Source organism: Canis aureus, chromosome 20 (genome assembly GCF_053574225.1).
Source record: "Canis aureus isolate CA01 chromosome 20, VMU_Caureus_v.1.0, whole genome shotgun sequence".
NCBI lineage: Eukaryota > Metazoa > Chordata > Mammalia > Carnivora > Canidae > Canis > Canis aureus.
This window is the reverse complement of record NC_135630.1, coordinates 18,366,776-18,385,318: the sequence shown is the minus strand read 5'-3', so window position 1 is coordinate 18,385,318 and position 18,543 is coordinate 18,366,776. Positions and strand designations below refer to the sequence as shown.

At 36.6% G+C, this 18,543-nt stretch overlaps 1 protein-coding gene across 6 annotated transcripts in view; it reads left to right on the top strand.

The window, feature by feature from the left end:
• Nucleotides 1-18,543, top strand: part of LOC144291504 (importin subunit alpha-8-like) — a 256,604-nt gene that overhangs the window by 64,364 nt on the left and 173,697 nt on the right. For 4 of the 6 annotated variants that reach the window (XR_013358799.1, XR_013358800.1, XM_077861056.1 and 1 more), the window contains exon 4: nucleotides 9,575-9,787. The exons of the other annotated variants lie outside the window; for them this stretch is intronic. The gene's annotated coding sequence lies outside the window, so the exon portion shown is untranslated. The remainder of the gene's footprint in view (nucleotides 1-9,574; nucleotides 9,788-18,543) is intronic. 6 annotated transcript variants of the gene reach the window in all.

Genomic DNA, 18,543 nt, shown 5'->3' with positions numbered 1-18,543 from the left:
CTTTTTTTGGTGGCAGTCCATTTCTTCTTAGAGTCCCTCATATGGGCAGTGCCATAGATATTTTGAGTAACAGCTTTAAAAATCTGGACAAAAAAAAAAGGTCCTTAAATATTCAATGTCCACTATATAATTGGATCTGGTCTTGGGTATTTAATTTTAAGAGGATGTTTTGAGGATTAAAAAAAAAGAAAAGGATGTGACTATTTTGCCAACATCTTTGAATGGAAGCAGCTTGCCATAGCTACCTCCTCTTATATTAATATTACACATCACCTAAGTGGCAGTGGTGAATATATTTTACCAGGTATGCTGAATTTCACCTAAAAGAAATGCTGGTAATCTTTTTACACATAAGTCAGAATATAACATATTCTTGTTTATATATGTTTTATATGTACATTGACTAACTTTTTACTACATCTGTTTCCTTAATTTGATCAATGTTCAGTGTTTACTTGAATAATGTTGATGGAGATAGTAAATAGGTTTTTAAAATTAACAGTATTTGAAGTTTTACGTAGAGAAAAGACTAGCCTACTTTAAAAAAAAGACTAAATAAAAATTGTGTCCAAGTGAAAAAAAAAGTCTCCTGGACAACAGTGGCTTGGCACATTAGTGTTTCCTCACTTCATTTCCACTTTTCCATTACATTTTCTCTGCCAAGTTGGGCTTCAGTTGGGGCTGAGAAGTTAGTTGTCTTGGCTCCTTCTTGATATCTACACTTTAGATGTTATTTCCTACAGATGAGGGTTAACTTTCTTCTACTCTTCTCCCTTGCATGTATCACATATTTGCCTATTTCCCATTTCTTCATCCTCTAATATAGATATATAGTTATTTTAGTAGCATCAATATCCAATAGTTACATGATTATGGTTATGTAAATTTTATTCCCATTTCTCTGAGCCATGATAACATTTACTTCTCTGCACAATTTTTATTTTCCTGGGAATTAATAGTGTTCATGTTTATAAATTTGAGTTTTTTCTTTTTAAAATATTTTTTCCTTTTTTAAATTTTATTTATTTATTTATTTTTTTGAGAGAGAGAGAGAGCATATGTGCGTGAGCAGGGCAGGGGTGGTGGGGAAGAGGGAGAGAATCTTAAGCAGGTTCCACACCCAGTGAGGAGCTGCACATCGGGCTTGATCTCATGACTCTGAGATCATGACCTGAACCAAAATAAAGAGTTGGACGCTTAACTGATTGAGCCACCCAGGTTCCCCTAAAGATATTTTAAAAGTAATCTCTACACTCAGTGGGGGATTCAGACTCACAACCCCAAGATCAAAAGGCACATGCTATACTGACTGATCCAGCCAGGTGCCCCTGTTGAGTTTTTTCTATGCTTATATCAGGAGTCAGCAAACTCTGGGTCATGGGCCAAATATAGCCTGCTACCTGTTTTTGTAAGTCAATTTTATTTGAAACATAGCCTTGCCTATTTGTTTACATATTGTTTATGTCTGCTATACCATACCCCACAACAGCAAAGTAAAGTAGTGTAACAGAGATTCTATGGCTTGAAAAGCCTAAAATATTTACTAACTGGCCCTTTACAGGAAAGTTTGCCTATGTTTGGTTTATATAATTCAATCTCAAACTGTGCAAATTTTCAAAATACTCAGAAACATTGGGTATTCAATTGACTTCATTTCTTGGGACAATCTTTTCTGGAGTTTTCTGACTTGGTGTTTGACCTCTCGATCTTGAGTGGTTACCCCTGGTTTGGTACACAGTTGTCAGTCTGGTGGCACCCTTTATCCTGAAACTGGGAATTCCCTTAGCTCTCTTCTGTGTCAGAATCATGTCTTATTTTTTCTCAAAATATTCTTTTTTTTAAAGATTATTTATGAGAGAGAGAGAGAGAGAGGCAGAGACATATTTTTTATTATTTATTTATTTTATTTTATTTATTTATTTATTTATTTATGACAGTCACACACACACACACACAGAGAGAGAGAGAGAGAGATAGAGAGAGAGATAGGCAGAGACACAGGCAGAGGGAGAAGCAGGCTCCATGCACCGGGAGCCCGACTTGGGATTCGATCCCGGGTATCCAGGATCGCGCCCTGGGCCAAAGGCAGGTGCCAAACCGCTGCGCCACCCAGGGATCCCCCAGAGACATAGACAGAGAGAGAAGCAGGCTCTTGAAAGGAGCCCGATGCAGGACTCAATCCCAAATCCTGGAACACACCCTGAGCTGAAGGTAGATGCTCAATCACTGAGCCACCCAGACATCCCTTCTCAAAATATTCTTGTTACTCTTTCATTTTAATGGAACACACTCTCAGTTTTTGAGCCCTTATATTTCTGAAGATGCTTTTTATATTACCTTCATATTTGACTAATAGTTTGGCTGGGGGTAAAGTTCTAGGTTGGAGATCATTTTCTTCTGATTTGGAAGCCATTGTTCCTTTATCTTCTAGTTTCCAGTATTGTTGTTAAGGTGTCTAAAGCCATTCTTATTCCACGTTCTTTATACATGACTTAAAAAAGGAATCTCTTGGGACGCCTGGGTAGCTCAGTGATTAAGTATCTGCCTTCAGCTCAGAGCATGATCCCGGGATCCTGGGAGTTAAGACATTTAACTTAGGTATGTGTAAGCATCTTACATTACCAGAGTTGTAAATTTGGGGTTTATGTTATTTGACTTTGTAGTATTACTACTTTTCTTCATTTTAAAAAAAGATTTTATTTATTTATTCATGAGAGACACAGAGAGGCAGAGACACAGGCAAAGGGAGAAGCAAGCTCCCGGTGGTGAGCCCGATGTGAGACTTGATCCCAGGATCCCAGGATCACAACCCCAGCCAAAGGCAGGCGCTCAACCACTGAGCCACCTAAGTGTCCCCTTTTCTTTGTTTTTTAATTGAAGTATACTTAATATACAATGTTATATTAGTTTCAGATGTGCAACATAGTGATTTGACAATTCTATACATTACTCAGTGCTCACCAGGATAGCTGTAGATAATGTCTGTCACTATACAAAGTTATTACAATATTACTGAGTATATCCCTTAGGTTGTATTTTCCTTTTTCTGTTAATGTATTTTATTTTACTTTTGATTATTTTTTATTTGAATTCAATTAATTAACATATAATGTATTATTAATTTTGGAGATGGAGTTCAGTGATTCATCAGTCTTATATAATACCCAATGTGGGTTGCATCATGTGCCCTCCTAATGTCCATCACCCACTTGCCCCATCCTCCCATCCCCCTCCTTTCCAGCAACCCTCAGTTAGTTTCCTATGATTAAGAGTCTCTTATGGTTTGTCTCTCTCTCTGATTTAGTCTTGGTTTATTTTTTCCTCCTTTCTCCTATGATCCTGTTTTGTTTCTTAAATTCCACATATAAGTGAGATCATATGATAATTGTCTTTTTCTGATTAACTTCTTTCTCTTAGCATAATATCCTCTAGTTCCATCCATGTTGTTGCAAATAATCCATTGTGTGTGTGTGTGTGTGTATATATATATATATATATAATCTATTTTATATATATATTATAATCCATCCATGTCATTGCAAATAATCCATTGTATGTATATATATATAATCTATTTTATATATATATAATCCATATATATAAAATCTATTTTATATATATATATATATATCACATCTTTTTTATCCATTCATCTGTCATGGACATCTGGGTTCTTTCCATAGTTTGGCTGTTGTGGACATTGCTGCTATAAACACTGGGGTGCAGGTGCTCCTTCAGATCACTACATTTGTATCTTTGGGGTAAATCCATAGTAGTGCAATTGCTGGGTCATAGGGTAGCTCTATTTTCAACTTTTTTTTTTTTTTCAACTTTTTGAGGATCACTACATTTGTATCTTTGGGGTAAATCCATAGTAGTGCAATTGCTGGGTCATAGGGTAGCTCTATTTTCAACTTTTTTTTTTTTTTCAACTTTTTGAGGATCCTCCATACTGTTTTCCAGAGTGGCTGCGCCAGCTTGCATTCCCACCAACAGTGTAAGAGGGTTCCCCTTTCTCTGCATCCTCGCCAGCATCTGTCGTTTCTTGACTTGTTAATTTTAGCCATTGTGTAGGTTCTACTTTTCATCCCTGTGATTTACTTATTTTATAACTGGAAGGTAGTTTGGAACCTCTTAATCTCCTTCACCTATTTCACTTATGCCCTTCTGGCAACCACCGATTTGTTCTCTATATTTAAGAATCTGTTTCAGTTCTGTTTGTTCATTTGTTTTGTTTTTTAGATTCTACATATAAGTGAAATCATATGATATTTGTCTTTCTCTGTCTGACTTATTTCACTTAGCATTATATCCTCTAGGTCCATCCATGTTATTGCCAATGGCAGATTTTATTCTTTTTTTATGGCCGAATAATGTTCTGTTGTATAGATATACCAAATCTTTATCCATTCATCTACTGATAGATAATTCAGTTGCTTCCATCTTGACTATTGTAAATAATGCTGCGATAACCATAGAGGTGCATATGTCTTTTTGGATTAATGTTTTCATTCTCCTTGGGAAAAATACCCAGCAGTACATTTACTGGATCATATGATATTTTTATTTTTAAGTTTTTCAGGACTCTCCATAATGTTTTCCACAATGGTTGTGCCAATTTACATTCCCCCAATATGTGCAAGAATTCTCTTTTCTCTACATCCTCAGCAACACTTGTTATTTCTTGTATTTTTCATACTAGCAATTCTGACTGGTGTGAAGTGTTGTCTCATTTTGGCTTTGACTTGCATTTCCCTGATGATTGGTGATATTGAATATCCTTTCATGTGTTACTGGCCATCTATATGTCTTCTTTGGGAAAATGTCTGTTTAGGTCCTCTGCCCATTTTTAAATTGGATTGTTTGATTTTTTTTGGTGTTGGGTTGTATAAGTTCTTTATACATTTTGTATATTACCCCTTATTGGATATATCATTTTCAAATATCTTTTCCCATTCACTGAGTTGCCTTTACTGTGCAAAAACTTTTACTTTTGATGTAGTCCCAATAGTTTATTTTTGCTTTTGTTTTCCTTGCCTTAGGAGATATATATAGAAAAATGTTGCTATGGATGATGTCAGAGAATTACTGCTGTGTTGTCTTCAAAAATTTTTGTGGTTTCAGGTCTCACATTTAGGTCTTTAATCCATTTTGAGTTTATTTTTTTGTATGGTGTAAGAAAGCAGTCCAGTTTTGTTCTTTTGCATGCAGCAGTCTAGTTTTTCCAGCACTATTTATTGAAGAGACCATCTTTCCCCCATTATATACTTGCCTTTTTTGTCATAGATTAATTGACCATATAATCATGGGTTTATTTCTAAGCTTTCTATCCTATTTTGTTATCTGTGTCTGTTTTTGTGACAGTACCATACCATTTTGGTTACTGTAGCTTTATGGTATAGTTTGGTATCTAGGATACAACTGTGACACCTACAGTTTTGTTTTTCTCTCTGAAGATTACTTTGGCTATTTGAGATTATGTATGGTTCCATACAATTTTAAGATTATTTGTTCTGGTTCTGTGAAAAATACTGCCTGTGTTTTGATAGAGATTATATTGAATCTGTAGATTTCTTTGGCTAGTATGGACATTTTAATATTATTAATTCTTCCAATTCATGAGCATGGCATATCTTTGCATTTATTTGTATCATCTTCAATTTTTTTCATCAGTGTCTTATAGTTTTCAGAGTATAGATCTTTTACCTCCTTAATTAAATGCATTCCTGGGATGCCTGGGTAGCTCAGTGGTTGAGCATCTGCCTTTGGCTCAAGACGTGATCTCAGGGTCCTGGGATCGAGTCGTGCATTAGGTTTCCTACAGGGAGCCTGCTTCTCCTCCACCTCCTCTGCCTATGTCTCTGCCTCTCTGTGTCTCTCACAAATAAAGAAATAGAATCTTAAAAAAAATTAAATGCATTCCTAGATAGTTTGTTCTTTTGGGTGTAATAGTAAATGGAATTGTTTTCTTAATTTTTATTTCTGCTAACTCACTATTAGTGTATAGAAGTACAACAGATTTCTATATATTAATTTTGTAGCCCATAACTTTATTGAATTCATTTATTAGTTCTAATAATTTTTTTGTTGGGAGTCCAGAGTTTTTTATATATAGTATAATGTATTCTGCAAATAGTGAGAGTTTACTTCTTTACTAATTTGGATATCTTTCTTTCTTTTTTTTTTAAGTTTTTATTCACATTCCAGTTAGTTAACATACAGTGTAATATTAGTTTCAGGTGTACAATATAGTGATTAAACACTTTCATAAAACACCCAGTGCTCATCACAAATGCACTCCTTAATCCCCAGCACCTATTTCACCCATCCCTCATCCACCTCCCCTCTGATAACCATCACTTTGTTCTCTATAGTTAAGAGTCTGTTTCTTGGGGCACCTGGCTGGCTCAGTTGGTAGAGCATGAGATTCTTGATCTTCAGGTCATGAGTTTGAGCACCACATTGGGTGTAGAGATTATAAATAAATAAACTTTAAAAAAAAGTCTGTTTCTTGGTTTGCCTCCCTCTCAAAGAAGATTTTCTCTTTGCTTATTTGTTTTGTTTCTTAAATTACACGTATAAGTGAAATCATATGGTATTTGTCTTTCTCTGATTTATTTTGCTTAGCATAATACTTTCTAGCTCCATCCATATCATTGTAAATGGTAGGATCTCATTCATTTTTATGGCTGAGTAATATTTCGCCATGTGTATATGTATGTGTATGTATATACATGTATGAGGATGTATGTATAGGTTGTGTGTGTGTGTGTGTGTGTGTATATATATATATATATATATATATATATATATATACACACCACCTCTTCTTTATCCATTCATCATCCAATGGATATTTGGACTGTTTCCATAATTTGGCTATTGTAGATAATAAACATCAGGGTACATGTATCTCTTTAAGTTAGTATTTTTATATTCTTTGGGTAAATACCTAATAGTGCAATTACTGGATCATAGGGTAGGTCTATTTTTAACTTTTTGAAAAACTTCCATACTGTTTTTCAGAGTGGCTGTACCAGTTTGTATTCCTACCAACAGTGTAGGAGGGTTCTCCTTTCTTCACATCCTTGCCGGCATCTGTTGTTTCTTGTATTGTTCATTTTAGCCATTCTGACAGGTGTGAGATGATATCTCATTATAATTTCTATTTGCATTTCCCTGATGATAAGTGATATTGAGTATCTTTTCTTATGTCTCTTAGCCATTTTCCTGTCTTACTTGAAAAAATGTGTATTCGCATCTTCTGCCCATTTTTAAATTGAATTGTTCATTTTTTGGGTTTTGAGTTATATAAGTTCTTATATATTCTGATACCTTTTATCAGATATATTAGTTGCAAATATCTTCTCCCATTCTATAGATTGCCTTTTAGTTTTGTTGATTATTTCCTTTCCTGTGTAGAAGCGTTTTATTTTGATGAAATCCCAATAGTTTATTTTTGCTTTTGTTTCCCTTGCCTCAGGAGACATATCTAGAAAAATGTTGCTATGGCTGATGTCAGAGATTTCATGTGCTCTCTTCTAGGATTTTTATGGTTTCAAATGTCACGTTTAGGTCTTTCATCCATTTTGAATTTATTTTTGTGTATGGTATAAGAAATTGGTCAAGTTTTATTCTTTTGCTTGTTGTTACCCAGTTTTCCCAACACCATTTGTTGAAGAGACAGTCTTCATGTGGCCTTCTGTGACTAGCTTCTTTTGCTTACCATATTTTCTAAGTTCATCAATGTTGTACCATATATCAGTACTTCATTCCTTTTGTAAGGCTGAATAGTATTCCATTGTATGTATATACTACATTTTGTTTACCCATTTATCTGTTGATTGACATTAGCATTTTTCTGACCTTTTGATATGAATAGTGCTGCTATGCACATTCATGTATCTGTTTTGAGTCCTTGTTTTTTTCCCTTTGGATATATGCCTAGAAGTGAAATTGTGGTCATATAGTAATTCTATGTCTAATTCATTGAAGAACTGCTGAAAAGTGTCACCATATTACATTCCCATCAATAATGGTATGAGAGTTCCAATTTTTCCATATCCTCATCAACATTTGTTATTTTCTGTTTTATAAAAATAATTATAGCTACTCTACAAGTGATTTGAAACTTTATTATAAATTCTTATCCCTCCTTGGGGCCTGTTTGTAACTCTTCATTGTATATTTTCTGGGACAGTTTTGAGTTTGGTCATTGCTGCACTGAGGGCACTTGTTCTCTAGGCAGGAATGGGGGGGCTCTCTGTGATTTCTGGTTGATGCTAACAGTGCCCTCTGACCATCTGCACTATGTTGTCTGGGTGTGCCAGACTTGGAGTGTTACTGTTGATTGCTGTAGACAGTTTTTATCTTTGCATGGAAAATTTACAGGTTTATGGCTAGAGTGAAGACTATTCCTGGAGATATTTTTAACACATCCAAATAACTCTATGATGTCAACAAATATAGGATACGTAATTATTAATACTGTTTTGATGTCAGAGGGTATAGTTGTAGTAACTACTCTTCTACTAAAAAGAAGCAATGTCTTCTACTGTTAGAAAATTGTTTTAGATTGCAGTATTTTGGCTAGTTTAAGAGTTTTACTGTTTATTTTATGGTAACATTTTCTTCTCTGAGAGACAAATTTACATAATAAGATATATAAGGGATTGTATTAAACTGTAATGTTTAAGTACTTTGTTACATTGTTATGTACAGGCTTAAGATCCTAACCTGAATTTTTGAATAAACATACAAAAGAGGGTTTTTTTTAGTTCAACTGGGGTAACCAAGGCTACAATATTTATGCCACCTTTTCAACTGTCACAGTCTGCTTTCATAATCCAGAGGAGGTCTTTGAATTAAGTACAAAGATCCATAGATAAATATAGAAAGACAGAGGTCCATTCTATTACTTAACAGTCTCCCTCAGGATGCGAATTAGATGCTTAGATCATTCAGTTAAAAAAAAAAAAAAAACCAAAACCCAAATACAACTTATTGATTGGTTAGGATGTGGGTTAAGTCTAAGGCTGCTATTTACTTTATCCTGTGCTTCTCCAAAGAAGCCCATTAAATAGAAACACAAATGTATGGAAACCACTTTAACCCTACCTGATAATATACTATTTTAAAAGAAATTCTAGCTTTCTCAAAGAGAAACATTTATTACTATTATAAAGCATCTCAAAAGATATCACATAGTCTTCAAAGTGCTAATAGTCTATCTAACTGGGACCGAAACCATTAGTTGAATAAGAAAATTAATGAAAGAGTGGTAGAGAATAAAAGGCAAAGAAAACCTATATCTCATAGTTTTTAGTACATAAACATTGGATTTTAAGAAATGTTATTGTACAAAAAAGGAAAAAAAGGAACACTATTGTACAATGACCTGCATAGTAGGCTTTCAAAAAGTGTTTGTAGAATTAATTTGAATAAAGTAGGAAAGATAAAATGCTATAAATTGAACTGACCTAAAATATTTAACCTTAAGAAATAATCCAAAGAGAAATCTGTGTTTGTTGTTATCCTCAAAGGAGTTCATTTTTTCTCTTTACTTGTCATTCAGTACCTCCACATGCCAGGCACCACGCTGAAGCAATGAGGTGAGATGATGAACAGACAGGGAATGAGAAGAATGTAAACAGAGATGTACAGTCATAGAAGTCCATACAAAGGTCAGGAGCATTCAGGAGGAACAAAGAAGAGGAAGACATTATCTGTCAATGGTGATGTAGTTGAGGAAATTAACAAAGGCAATGACTCGAGCTCAATTTTGAAGGTAAATACTGGTTATCAGGAAGACAATGTGCAAAGAAATTTTGAGTGGCAGAACAGCGTGGGCTAATCTAGAGTCAGAAACAACACAATGTGCTCAGGAAATAGTTTGGCACTGGTGATTCTAAAAGTGTAAGGAATGAGAAGGAATAGTGAAACATGAGTCTGGAGAGATATTCAAGGCCTGGGTCATGGAGTCTTTATATTTTATGATAAGGAGCTTGCAATTTATTCAGCAGGCGCTGACTGGCCTTTCATTTGCTTTAAACGGAGGATTGACAATTGAGATTTGGGTTTTGCTAAGATTTTATGTGGAGCAGCGTTTCTCCTAGGACCACACACAAAATCTTCTTTACACGCAAAATCTTCTTTACTCGTATGTGGAATTTAAGAAACAAAACAGATGAACATAGGGAAAGGGAAGGAAAAATAAAATAAAAACAGGGAGGCAAACCATAAGAGACTCTTAACTATAGGAAACAAACTGATGCTTGCTGGAGGGGAGGTGGGTGACGGAATGGGGTAATTGGGTGATGGACATCAAGGAGGGCATGTGATATAATGAGCACTGAGTGTTATATGCAACTGGTGAATCACTAAATTCTACCCCCGAAATTAATAATACACTATATGTTAACTAAGTTGAATTTAAATTAAAAATTAAAAAAAATAAATTAAAACTTTTTTAAATCTTCTGCAGCATTGTTAAAAATTCAGAGCTCTGAACTATGCTCCAGATCCATTGAATCAGACTTTTGGCATGAGAGTGTGGGGGAGGGGATCAGCATGTTCAACTGGCTTCCAAAAAGATTCCCTTGCACCCTGCAGTTTCAAGCTCACCGCCCTCTAGGGTAGGATTGAGGGAGTGGGCAAGGCAGAGTGCAGGGAGATCATCTAAGAGGTGATATGATACTCCAGGTGAGAATGTTTGAGGTGGCTGAACTGGGGATAGAAGGATGACAAGAAAATGATGAACTTGAAAGGTATTTTAGAGATAAAATCAAATGCAGTTGGTGATTAGACTTAGTGAAGAGGAAGATCCAAGTCAGGTTTTTGTCTTTTTTTTTTTTTTTTAAGATTTTATTTATTTATTCATGACAGTCACACAGAGAGAGAGAGGCAGAGACATAGGCAGAGGGAGAAGCAGGCTCCATGCAGGGAGCCCGATGTGGGATTCGATCCCGGGTCTCCAGGATCGCGCCCTGGGCCAAAGGCAGGCGCCAAACCGCTGCGCCACCCAGGGATCCCAGGTTTTTGTCTTAACTGGGTCATGTACCAATTGTAATTATTGATGTTTAATAAATCATAATTTTTCCTTGAACTATATGATTTTAAAATTTCATGCATCTCTAAATTTGATTTATTTTCCCTTTTCAGGCCAATTCATTGTTTTATTGTTGTTGAGTTTTATAGTAGAAATAAATGGAAAAATTGTGAATTTGTTAAATATGTTAGAGTCACCTTATCAGGAAAATATTTATTCATTTAGTTGTATCTCCAAAGTACCTAGTTGCTCCTGTGAATAAAATGAACAAACAACTTTATTTCTGATACTTCTGAGGGAATTTATACTTATAAAATGTAAAGTCTAATCTGTCTCACAACCAAAGCCATTAGAACCATGAACAATGAGCTGAAGACACAGTGCATTTAGTAGATTGATCTTGCAAGTCAGGCAAAAATCAACAAAACTGTTAAGTATGTACATTTGTCTCTGTCACTGTCCCTTTTTAAAAGCTATTTTATTTATTTGAGAGAGAGAGAGAGAGATCACACAGAGGGAGAAGGAGAAGCAGACTCCCCGCTGAGCAGGAAGCCCAATGTAGGGTTCAATCCCAGGATCTCAAGACCACGACCTGAGCTTAACCGACTGAGCGAGCCATCCAGGTGCCCCCATCCCTTTTTTTTATCTCTTCCTTTCTAGTCCTATCCTGAAGAAGAGATTCCTTACATATTACTTGTGCCTATTGTTACTCTTATTAACTAATGTGCTGACAGGTAAGAACCAAAGCTATAATTCTTTTAGGAGTTTGGCAGGGATTATAGTGTTCACCCATCCCTCTACCTCCCCATGTTTCCCTGTCACCTGTGGAATTAGGCTGGCCACTGAATTCTGGCCCACAGAATTTAAGTGGAAATGATATACTTCACTTGTAGACCTCCTTGATGTGCATGCTGTGAATCTAAAACATCCTTTACCGTCCATCTCTCATCCTTTACCATCCGTGCTCTCCTTATCTCATCCCTGGTTCCCTTAAAGGACTCTAGATATCTGCATTAGACTTTGCTTGAGCAAGAAATACTTTTATTATGTCAAGTCACTGAGATTCTAGTTTATTCTGAGGCATAGCATTGTCTATTCTGATCAATGCATAGATTATTTTTAATTTCATAGTTGACTATTAAGGGTATTTCAGTTACAGATGAATGAAACTAATGATTAAATGACAGTTACCAGGATGACTTCCTTGGGATAAAAGGGAATTCTTTTCCTACAACCTTAAATCACATCATGAAGACTGCTCTCCTTGAGCCCTAAGAATATTGTATTGACATTAGAATTTGTCTCTTACTACTTTGGTCCTGCTCACATCATGTGTCAGCTTTTTAAAATTAAAATGGGGTGATTAATACTCATGTAATAGAATTATTATGGGGATTAAAAGACATGCCATATGTAAAATGTCTAGACCAGCGCCTAGCACGTAGCAGGTGCCAAAGCCATCCTGGGAGAGCATCATAGATGCAATCCCCATAATTAACTTTGTAAATTTCTGATGTGATTCACAGATGGGTGTTATTTACATTAGTGACATTTACTAGTTTTTAAATTCTTATTTAAAAACTTGCACTCTCCAAATTCCAGTGTCAAGGGGGTTTGACTGCCCTGCCCAAGTTGATACATGGATAAGTGCCCAAGTAAATAACTATTGTTATTTCCTGTTGCTCTTCAAAAGGAGGCAAGGGCAACACTGCCATTGTGAGAATGATTATTCTCCAGGCTTGGGCTGAATCTCTATGGCTTTGGCTATTAGCTGGACTATGGTGTGCAACTGATTGGATTGATGCCAAGCTGACTGATTTGTTCTAAAGGCTAGAAAAACTGGACTGAGCCGTGGGTATAATAACCATGTGTTCTAATCACGTTTATCCTCAACTTGTTTCTTTCCGTTAACAATAGCAGGAAGAGTGTTGGTGGGGGTGGTGTGATGGATTTCAAAAGACCTGTAATCAGAATGCCATAGTTCCCAGCTTTACTACTGTGTGACCATGAAAACTTACTTAACCTTCCCAGCTTTATTTCCTCACCTTTGAAATGAGAGCTGGGAGTAAAGGATCTTTAGGAATCCTTTCTCTAATCTAGCACGACCCAAACGTAATTGAAGTTCCACATGGCTCAGTCTCAGTGCAAGAATGAATTCAAAGTAGTATGGCACCCAAAAAGTAACTAGAGTTCTTAAAAAATATTTTTTTTACTTTCTCAATAAACTGCTAAAGTGGGGTATGCTTTTTTCTGGGAGGGTATTTTTTTTAAATACCTTTATTGAGATAAAATTCATGTACCATACCACTCACCCGTTTTATTCATACCATTCAGATTAGATTTTAGTATGTGGTATGCTTTCTTAATATAAAAAATCTCTCTACTTCACTGTAATCCTCATTCCCTTCCACATGTACATCAGGGCCTCTCCAAAACTCTGGATCTATAACTGACACCTCATGAATTCCCAGCATCCATTCTACTTGATTCTCTGGTGTCTCCTCCTGCGTTCTCCTCTTAGAACCTCTCTTACAGTACTTTAATACAAAGGTCAACTGGGACTTGTTTGTTTTCTATTTTTATCTCCATCTGCTCATTATTTAGATTCTGAGCAACAAAGGAGAGTCCAAGAACAACCTGGACAGGTGAGAAATTTTTCGCTTTAGACATAAGAGGAGGATGTGGGGTTTGGAGAGAAGACCGTGAAGGTTTATGCTGAAATAGTCCTCTCCCTATTGCACTACGGGCACACCATGGCTTGTTCCTCTCTGCCTCTAGTCAGCTCTGCCATAGTACATAAATGGAAGTACAGTGTTCTTCCGGAAGGACTAGAGTTTTAGGGCTTAAGGTGTTGAATTAATTTCTCATAGATTGACACAGATTCCATTTGTCTTGTTTGTGCTGTAAAATTGTAAGGCTGTACTTGCATTGCTTTTCACCTGTATTTGAAGGAAATGAGGCTCTTGATAGCATCTCTTCTATGATGCGGGTGTGTCCATGCAGGACAGGCCTGCCCTTGCCTGCTGCAGCAGGTCTCTGCCCAATAAGGCCACACCAGGCTTCTCAGCATTTTGGGAAGTCATCTTCAGGCAGTGTAAAAATTTCAATGTGACCCAGTTTATTCAGTATGTTGTTTTACTGAATTTCATACTGATGAAAATCAATTAAAGAATAAATATTTATTAAGTACCTGCTGTGTTCAAAATACGCCGTAAGTATTCTGTGTAATGCATGGTCCCTAGCCTCATGCAGTTTTAAAATGGAGAAGTGCATCTAAGCACATTGAACATTATCATATTAGGTCTGAAAAGAAGCTTATCTTTTAGGACAAATTTGAATTTTTTTAAAGGAAAAATATTTTTGTGATAGATTAATAATGCATTGTTTTTTGGAAACAAATCTTTTTTTTTAAACTTCATTTATTTGGTGGGGAGGGGGTGCACACAAGCGAAGGGAATACAGAGGCAGAGGGAGAAGCAGACTCCCTGCTGAGCAGGGGTCCTGCCTTGGGGCTGATCTCAGGACCCTGGGATAATGACCTGAGCTGAAGGCAGATGCTTAACCAACTGAGCCACTCAAGAAAGAACCCCAATAATGCGTTGTTTATTGTAAAATTTTTTGTAGCATGCAGAAGTATAAAGGAGAAAATATAAAGGATGAGAAATTCTGCTTCCTAGAAATAACTACTGTTAGACTTTTGATGAACATTCTTCCAGCCATCTTGCTATGCATACACACACACACACATATATTATACATACATAATTTTACATAAATGGATTTATAATATACTTACTATTTGTAACCTGCTTTTCTTCTCAGAAATATGTCAGGAACTGTTTTCTTTATCAGTAAATGAACATCATTGTTCTTAATTATAGCAGAGCGTTCAATTGTATTACCATAATTTAATCCCCTATTGATGGAAATTTAAATTATTTCCAGTTTTTAAAATGTTACAGACAATTATTACATATGTGTCCAATTATGCCCTTAGCATAAATTCTCTGGAAGTAGAATTGCTTGATTAGAAAATATGAGCATTTAAACTTTTGATACATAATACCACGCTTCCCTGAAAAACAAAGCCCCTTGTTTGAGATGCCATCTTCACCTTTGTCCACTCTGGAGGGCCCTCAGATGGAACAAATTTTTGGCCTCTTGTGTGTCTTTGTTAAGGACATTTTCTTCTACAGTTGGGGGCAAGAAGTTTCTGAAGCGTTGGGAATTAATGTGACCTCTAACTAATAAATGACACGAATTGATGAATCATGCCCCAGGTTTTTTGCCCCTTGGTGTGACTATTCTGAAGGTGTTTGGAGGAATTCAGTCCATTGCCTATCCAGTACCCTGCTCATTAACCCACTTATTTGCTTTCTTCACTTACTGCCTCACTTCTCCACTTCTTGCTTGGCTTCCTGGGACTTGTACTTAAATCTTAGCCTCAGAGTCTGTTTCAGAGGGAACCCAAAATAAGACATTCTTCGTATTACAGCTGAAAAGTATGGTAAGCAGAATATGCCCCCACCAAAGTTGTCTGTGTCTTACTCTCTGGAAGCTGTGAAATGTTATCTTATATAGCAAAATGAACCTTGTAGATTTAACCACATATTTAGAACCTTGAGATAGGAAATTATCCTGGATTATCTAAATGGCCCCATTGCAATGCAATGGTCCTTCAAAGTGAAGGAGGGAGGGAGAAGAGAGTGAGAAGGAAATGTGAATAATAGATGCAGTGGTACTTGCTTTGAAGATAGGGAAAGAGGGCCTTGAGCCAAGAATTATGGGCAGCTCTAGAAGCTGGAAAAGGTAAGGAAATGGATTCTCCCCTAGAGCCTCAGGAAAGGAACCTGCCCTGCTGACACCTTGATTTTAGCCCAGTAAAACTTGTGTTGGACCTCTAACCTAAAGAACTGTAAAATAATAAATTTGTGCAAAGTTTGTAGTAATATGATATAGTCGCAACAGAAAACTAATATAAGAAATTAATACAAGGCAACTTATGCCAGAAACATCATATGGTACTTATTATTCCAAAAGAGGGGTATGAACAATGAGGCTCAGAGAAGGAAGGAATCATGAAATGTGTTCCTTCCTCTTGAATGCTGTCATTGTTGCTTGTGGGTGAGTTTAGAGTAGATGACTCAATGACCACTAAATATATACTTGTGGCCAGAAACTCTCCCAACAAGCTGAGGGTTTGTGTGTATTTTAATTTACTTGAAAATTCTGTCAGGCTTTAAAAAAATGTAGTATTATTAAAATTACTTGGGAAAATAAAACTTCAAAAAAAAGATCATCTGGGGAATTAGTTAAAAATGCAGCTTCTTGGATCTCATTCACCAGAGGTTTTGAGTCAAAGGTCTGGAATAAGGCCCAGGAATTTGCATTTAAAACTAGGTTATTCTGGTGCACCTGAGTGGCTCAGTTGGTTAAGTAGTTAAGCATCTGACTTTTGATTTCAGCTCAGGTCACAATCTTAGGGTTGTGACAATAAGCCCTGCCTTGGGCTCCACATTGAGAGCCTGCTTAGGATTCTTTCTTTTCTTCTACTTCTGCCTCCCTGCTGCCCTTGTACTATCTCTCTCTCTCAAAACAAACAAACAAACAAACAACAACCAACCAAACAAACAAAAACCAAGGGACACCTGGGTGACTCAGTCAATTAAATGTCTAACTTTTAGTTTTAGCTCAGGTCATGATCTCAGAGTCATGAGATCAAGCCCTGCATTAGGCTCTGTGCTCAATGTGGAGTTTGCTTGAGATTCTTTCTCCCCCTCTGCCCCTCCTCTACCTTGCACTCTCTCTTTCTAAAATAAACAAATAAAATCTTTACAAAGATTTTACACCCCCCCCCCCCAAAACAGGTTATTCTGACACATGTTGCTTTAGGGATTCTCTTACTAAAAACCTCTGCTCCTTGATGGCTAGGGATGGGGTTGCCATGGCACCTACTTTGTCAAGCAGGTTGTATATATAGATAAGATCAGAAAAGAAGGAAATCACTAGAAATTACTATTGTATCATGTGCAGAAATCCTATTTTAGTTTCTATTTGAGGGAATCAGTCACAATAGTAATTAGAGTGAACTGAAGCTTGATTTTAATAGATGTAGGTGAACTATGTCACTAGAGACAGAGTATCTGGACCCTTGGACCCCTGAAGATCCTTTGATCTTAATGGTTGCAGTAACATTTCCTCATTTAGCTAATGGGCATATCATTTCCAGATGACCTTGGAGAGCCAGGGCACTTCAGCTCTTATTCACTGGAAGAAGCACGCTCAAACATTTGGATCATGCTAAGGATTGCAGATGTGCTGTGCTGAAGGGTGTCTTGGATCTTGTCCAATGAGGGCTGTTGGAGGTCACCAGAAAAGAATGCTTACATTTGCCTCATGCCTGTTTGAAGGAGGGTCTATGCTTGTCTAGCTCTGTGCAGCTCTCTGAAATGTCAGAAGATAAGAAATGCCTCTCAGCACGAAGGCTTCCAGACACATATGTGACAAGAAATTTGGCATGAGCTTTACAAGTGTCAGATGTCTAGGATAAAGCAATATGGGTGTAGTATTTCTAGTGCTATTTTGGTGCCTTGTGCATGAGCCTGCAGCATTAGAAAAACTGCTTTTCAGCTTTGGGTGATAGCCTTACTGGCGCTCAGTGTGCATGTCTGAAAGTACAGTTGGGTCACAAAGTAGTGACGGGCCTCAGCAAGTCACCTACAATCATGGTACCAAGATTGGAGGGAATGCTCTTAAGGGACCCAGGCATTCTATAGCCTATTATAACTGGTAACAGCCATAGAACCTCTCATCAGATGGTGCTGTATAAGCATTAATCAACTCTTGCAACACTCGTGTGAAGTTGGTAAACACTCTTGTCCTTGTTTTTCATATAGGGAACTAAAGCATGGAGAGGTCTAACAGACAAGGTCATATAGACTTAGCTGATTTGCTTTTCTTATTGTTTAATGATATCAGGTGAATGATTTCAGAATGAATTTCCCTTTATATAATTCAGGGAATATGTCTCCTGGCGAGAGAGCATTTTTGGCAGTTGTGACTTGCTGAAAGACTTGAAGTTCCCAGTCTGGCTGTTCATTGGTTAGGAGCAAATGCCTGGGGCACTTGGCTTAACAACTGTCATAAATGGTGAGAAAAAATGTGTAAGAAAAAACAAAATATGGTAATGTAGCGAGGTTGTTACGGCAATAATATCCAAATAGGAATATTGTATATAAAGTCTGAATATTACTCCCTTCTCACCCAAGATATTTGACGCTGACTGGATCCTCTTTTAATTTTGTTTCTATTTATTTATTTTTCGGAAGACCATTGGTAAACTGTGGACACCATAGTTTCAGAAGGTCAAGAAGAACTTAAAGTGGAAAGTCCCTTGAAAGATTCAAATGTGGAAAAAGAAAACCTGTGAGAAAATATAAAGGCGTTGCTATTAACTTGGATAAAGAACGTTGATAAAGAATTATGTGGTTCTCTAA